Source organism: Notolepis coatsorum (genome assembly GCF_963971535.1).
Source record: "Notolepis coatsorum genome assembly, contig: SCAFFOLD_154, whole genome shotgun sequence".
NCBI classification, from domain to species: Eukaryota; Metazoa; Chordata; class Actinopteri; order Aulopiformes; family Paralepididae; genus Notolepis; species Notolepis coatsorum.
In genome coordinates, this window is record NW_028170456.1 from 147715 (window position 1) to 154529 (window position 6815).

Here is a 6815-nt window from a genome sequence, read left to right on the forward strand (position 1 = left end):
TCTTTCATAGAAGAATTTGTGGTATCTGTGGTGTTCAACTGGTATGTCTAATGGAACACTGTGAGACTTCAAACATAGCTGTAACTGTATGTAAAAAAGCCATGTGGACTCGGTGAGATTAAATTTTGTGCATATTTCTCCATAACTACAAAAACCCTGGTTGTTAAAAACATCCCCTAATGAGTGTATGCCTTGCTCTTCCCATATAGGGAATCTTATAGGACGTTTTTCAATTAAGAGTGCATTGTTATTGAAGAAGGGAGTGTGATTGTGCCATTTTTGTGGGTCAGGATATTTTTTTTGTGTTTCACGCCATATCCGGATCGCATGGGTAATTATGGGGCCAAATTTCCACTCACAGTGCTTGATTGGTAGTTTAGTGTGTGCTATGTCCTTCAGTCTATGTGGGGCTACTATGTTTTCTTCCAATTTTCTCCAGGATACTAATGCTTGGGGATCAAACCATATTGTCAATGGTCTTAATGTGTATGCCTTAAAATATTGGAAAAAATCTGGAACTGCCATGCCACCGTCTGCTTTATTTCTCTGTGCGGTGGATCTTTTTATATGTGGTGGTTTGTTATTCCAAATAAATTTGTATGTGGAGGAGTGTAATCTTTTCCAGTAACCCTCTGGAGGGGGTAACGGTAGCATTGAACTGATGAAATTGATTCTAGGTAGTACATCCATCTTAACTATTGATACCCTTGCCTGTACTGAGTTTTTAAGTTTTGCCCACCTGTCCAGGTCGTCTTTGATTTTGTTCTGTATTTTTGTGTAATTGTGCTTCACCGTTTGTCTTATGTTGGGAAATATTTCCACACCCAAGCATCTAAAATGTTTTACCATAGGTATCTCACCTGGGAGGGTTGTATCTTTTTTTGCATGGGTGTTAAGTGGAAGGAAAGCCGACTTCGGCCAATTTATTTTAAATCCCGATAAATCACCAAAGTTCTCAATCAACTTGAGTAGATGAGGCAGTGTGGTGTTGGGGCTTTGCATGAACAATATTACGTCGTCCGCATATAAACTAATTTTATGTTGTGTGCCCTTGATTACGATTGGTTCTATGGATTGGGATTGTCTTATATATTGTGCTAAAGGCTCTAATGATAGATCGAATAGTCCGGGACTAAGAGGGCAACCCTGTCTGGCTGAGCGTGATACCGGAAAGATTTTGGAGATGAATGTACCTGTTGTAATCATGGCCGATGGGTCTTTGTATAATACTTTAATCATATCAATGAATCCTTTTCCTAACCCCATCCTTTCTAATACTGCCCATAGATACGACCATTCCAGCCTGTCAAAGGCTTTCATAGCATCCAGGGACAGCATCGCCTTAGGTATGGTGTCGTCCTTGTCTGCATCTAGTACGTGCAGTATTCGTCTTTTTTGAGAAGGACTGAAGTGCAAATGAGTGCTGGATTTCTGTACCTTTAAGCCTATGGATAATACATGTTTGCAAACCTACAAGTAGACTACTGTGCCTATGAGGACAAAACACAGTAAGGTGGACCGGCTCATTGCTTGGTGTGAGAGAGGAGACTACTTACTAGAAATGATGTAATTCAATGTCTTTCTTTATTCAATTTAAAAATAACTAATGATGATAATTAGACCTCCACTCTCTGTCCAGTGGCGTAGGGGAGGCCCCCTCACCCCCTGCGGTGCGGGGGAGCCCCGGAGCTTAGGGGGCCACGCCCCCACTGTAGGCTATCCTCTTAGATTTCGTAACGCGGGAACCGGGCGCAGAGGGCGGGGCCCCCCCTCCTTGCTATGTTGCTAGGCACCCCGTCCCCGTCATGTGTACGCTGTAGTACAACAGTGTATCATTATAATTATTTGCTCACCTGCGATAGGCCTAGCCGGCTGATAACTAATGTTCATTGGCAGGCTGGGCAGCGTTCAAAACAAAGCGGGAAGCGCCGGTAAAAATGAAGCGCAAATACCCAAGCGGTGCTCAGAAAAACAAGATGAGAGCGAAAGCCGAACAGGAGACGGCAAAGCTACCAAAAATAACATCATTGTTCTAGCAGGCAGCAAAGGTAGACTGACTCTAACGTGCATCGGCAGTAAGCTCCCCACCCAGCCCGGCCACCGTTAGCAACCCCCCGGTCAGCTTCGAGTCCGGCCCTCATTTATCAACAATTCTTAGAAAGTGTTCTATTTTCGTTCTTAAGCACAGAATTTAGAATGTGTGTACGTACAGACAAATTGGGATTTATCACACGTGCGTACACAGGTCCTACGCTACGCACACCTGCAAGTACTCCGTGTTGATAAATGCCAGCTCCGCGCTCCTGCACGGTTTTACGTATTTGCATATAGCACCGCCTGTAATTAACCATATATGGTCATGAAACACCCCCATGAAATGTGGAAAAATGTACTAAGCCGAGCGAACGCCTGGGATAAATACACGACAGTCTGACAGACATCTATTAACTTCCTAAAGACCTATTGCTGCCTCTGCAGCGCAAACACTAATAAAGACCGTTAACCACTGTTTGCCATTGGTGTCATTAATAACCATGCTGGAATATGACTGCTTTTTCTTCGTTTCATTCGATTAATACCCAGGGATTAAAGTTCTCGGTCAATTTAATTCCAAATCGCGACGGATTTTCCGTAAATTTTCTACCTGCATTTGATTTGTAGAGGCATACAATCTATTTTGATGTCGGTATTAGGTATAGCCTATATAAACAATAATACGAGAGCATATACAAGAACCTTTCTATTCACATAACTGCATTTGTGATGGAGCTTTGACAGCTACATGGGTGGTACAATAACAGTCTATTGCTCGATCCATCTCCAATATCACGATGGACCGTGCCATGTAGCCTATGTGATCAATAGAAACGCAAACTTGAATCCCATCATCATATTTATATGTTGTGTCTGTCCACTATGTTTGTTACTTTGTTATTTTCCCCCCCTATGTAAAGCCACCTTCGGTCTCTTGAAAGGCGCTATATAAAATGAGGCTATTATTGTTATTATTGTTATTATTATTATCACGTCTGTGCGGGAGCTCACAAATAGACTGTCTTTTAGTCTCAGTGAAGTTTCAACAGAGGTCATCTATTCTAACCAACAAATTGAAGTAGAAAGCCTTTCGTTGTGACCAATCTTATTTGGAAACATGACACACAAAATAATAGTATTTCGCTTTTTATTTTAAATAATATTTAATCGTGTTTGGAGGTGGGTGTTCTGCGTCTGCCCCCCCCCCCCCCCCCCCGTGCCAAACAAGCGTGAGCCCGTTATAATTACACTACTGTCGCTATTTTACAATGAACTATAATGAATTACGGTTCATACAGAACACGCGCCAGTGTTGGAAGTAATGCACGGAAGCTTATTTCCACGTTGCAATAATAATATTCTACCACCGGGCGCCAGGTACGCATGGTCAGAGCTGTGCGTAAATATACGCACAAAGTCAAGCACACGTTCAAATTGATAAGTCCCACACTTTGCTTAGAAATGATCGTACGCACGGGTTACGCACATATCTGTGCGTACGCAACGTTGATAAATGAGGGCCAGTCAGACAGCAGACACGCAGCCCAGCCAGGCCCCCAGCCACGCTACAGCCGCCGAGACAGGTTAGAATAATAGAACGTTTTATTCGTCATAATCAGTACGAGTAGGCTACAGGTTACATTGGAATTGGAATCTAATCCGTACATTTTTTAGTACATGGTTTAAATTGTGCGCATAACGCGCCATAAGTTCTCTATGGTAGATAAGAAATTACCATTATCTATATCACCTATTTTCTCTCACTGACTACGGGAAGCAGAGTTGCGAGAGGCCAGTGTTAGTGTAACATCAGTTATTCTGGTTAGGACCTCGGTCCAAAACCCCACCTCTCTCTTAAACTATCAGATGATATTTGAGCGTCAATGGTCAGATTACGTTTCCGCTAGGGATGCACCGATATGAAAATTGGCCGCCGATACCGATACCGATTGTTCAACTAACACTATCGGCCGATACCGATACCGATATTTGTATATTTGTATATAAGTATTTGTAAAAAAAATATTTTATTTTTTATTTTTTTTTATTTTTAAATTTTTTTTTAATGAAACTACTGTATATTTGTATGTGTATGTTTGTATTTGTAGGCCTCTTTACTTACTTAAAAAAAGGAAACATCAAGAAATATGTTTATGGTATCACTATCTCTCTCCCAGTATCGTCTTGCGGCCTGCAGAGGGATACTATTTTCTCAACCAGAGCTTTCAACCAATGCAATGGAACCATTCTTGCGGCCTGCAGCGGGATACTATTCTCTCAACCAGAGCTTTCAACCAATGCAATGGAACCATTTTGATTGACAGTCGATTCGGCCAATTACGCCACACCGCTAGGCGCTAGCACCCACCTCCTGCTGTCCTTACCACCAATCGGCAAGCGTTTATAAATTTTTCTACTTCCGGGCATGCCGCCATTGTTCTGTTTGCGAGAGCAGAACACACTTAACGTAGCTACGTTAGCTGCCCGGCCCGCCGACCGGCGCTCCACGCATGACCAAATGAGACATAATGATTTTACTGCAACAAATGTTATAATAAAACAAAGCCTTTCTATACATTTGTCTGGTTGAAAACTTTATTAACAGATTGCAGAATGTGTAGTTGGGTACGGAATGAGCAACGGAATGGAACCGAGCTATGAACGGACTAACGGAGTAATGCCTTGTTTACTGCTATCTTCGGGTAAATAATATGCTGATGTTATTGAACGTGTAACACTTCATTTTAACAGCAGATACTTTCTTAAATGCCATCTTCCCGAGAGAGGGTGTTGACGGGGAGTTGTTATTAATAGCATTGAACAGCTAACCGAAAGCTAGCGTTAACTATTGTTAAAGGTTTAGCCATAACGTTACCTTGGCTAAAGTTGGGGTTATTCATAATGCAGCAATAATGACTGCAGACCTGCAAGCAAAGTACAGCAAGTTGACAAAGGAGTATTCCAACGCAAATCAAATTTTCACCAGTAACGTTAGTCTTGCATCTAATAGCTAATAACGTAGCTACGTTAGCTGCCCGGCCCGCCGACCGGCGCTCCACGCATGACAAAATGAGACATAATGATTTTACTGCAACAAATGTTATAATAAAACAAAGCCTTTCTATACATTTGTCTGGTTGAAAACTTTATTAACAGATTGCAGAATGTGTAGTTGGGTACGGAATGGAACCGAGCTAATGAACGGACTCGGAGTAATGCCTTGCTGCTATGGGTAATAATAATATGCTGATGTTATTGTACGTGTAACACTAACTATATAACGCTAATGCCACAAAACGAATGCCTTGTTAATCATAAGTAGTTACTTTGATGCAGTAGATTGTGTGTGTGTGTGGGGGACGGCGGGCGTTGTGCAGGTAGGTCTCGAGTGAACTTTTTTTTTTTTGCCTTTTGACGCTACACAAATTGATGGGTATTTATCGGCGACTGCTATCGGCACATTTGAGCTTATCGGCCGATAGGCCGATAGCAGTCAACAAGGCACTTATCGGCCGATACCGATACCCGACCGATATATCGGTGCACCCCTAGTTTCCGCGTATCATAAACGACACATGCTGCCAAATGAGAGCGAGGGAATTCATGTTCTTTAATCTTTTTAGAGAGACCCTGCCAATAATTTATTGCTATTCTCCACGCTTGGTGGAGGTGATGGGCAGACGGTCTGTCACCGAACAGCCAGCACAAAATGATGTTGTATCTGTCCACTATGTTTGTTACTTTTGTTATTTCCCCCCCTATGTAAAGCGACCTTGGGTCTTTTGAAAGGCGCTATATAAAATGAAGCTATTATTATTATTAACGTTTCTAGTATTGAGAGCCGACACGTGCGCAGTCTAGATTTAAAGAGTGTTGGACTTTTGCTGTATAAAATAATATGGCCCTATACTACGATAGAAAGCAGCTCCTGACTGCATCCTCTACTATGTAGCCTATAGGATGTGTTTTTTAATTTCTTTTGTAGGCTACTTTTCTTTTATACAGAATTATGTTATGTGAACCGTTTCCGTTGTGTGAACTCAAATTATGATATGGCTATAACGTTCTACAATACCTTCATGTTATAAAAAATACAAAGCCACTTGTATTTGTCAATGAATGATGCCTGAAAAAGTGGCCACGATGTCTATCCATATGTCACTTTATTATTGATTCAGGGGAGTGGGCGGGGCCCCATGGCCCGACCTGCGGGGAGCCCCGACATATTGCGCAACGCCACTGTCTCTGTCCATGGTGCTGAAATAAGTGCCCAAAAAGACACGATGAAAAGCGTTTCACTGCTCTCTTTAAGTTGTGTATTACATTCATAGGCCCTATTAACCTATAATGCCTGAAAATTGCATACCCAAAGTAATCTGTAATTTATTATACTTTATACTTATAGCACATGCATGAGTCTGGTCCTTTTGAAAGGAACATTCTGAATTGTCAACAGGATAAAAGCACTCTGAGTGCTTTCCAATTTTTTTAAGTTAAGTTAAGTTAAGTTATGTTATGTTTTTTTTTTTTTTTTTTTTTTTACTTCTATTTGAATTATCTGGCAGAGGCCTCTTACAGGTTCAGCTGATAGGTATGACCTGGAAAACACAATGGGTCCATAGCCTAAAGCTATATATGACAGGTCCAAAGTGATAACAATAAGTTGATAACAATATCACAGAAAATTAGTGTTTTACACGACCTTTTCTAATGGTATGTCTATGCGTTTTTCCAAAATGCCCACTTGGAGTCTCCGGTGCATGTTAAGAGGTTAATATGAG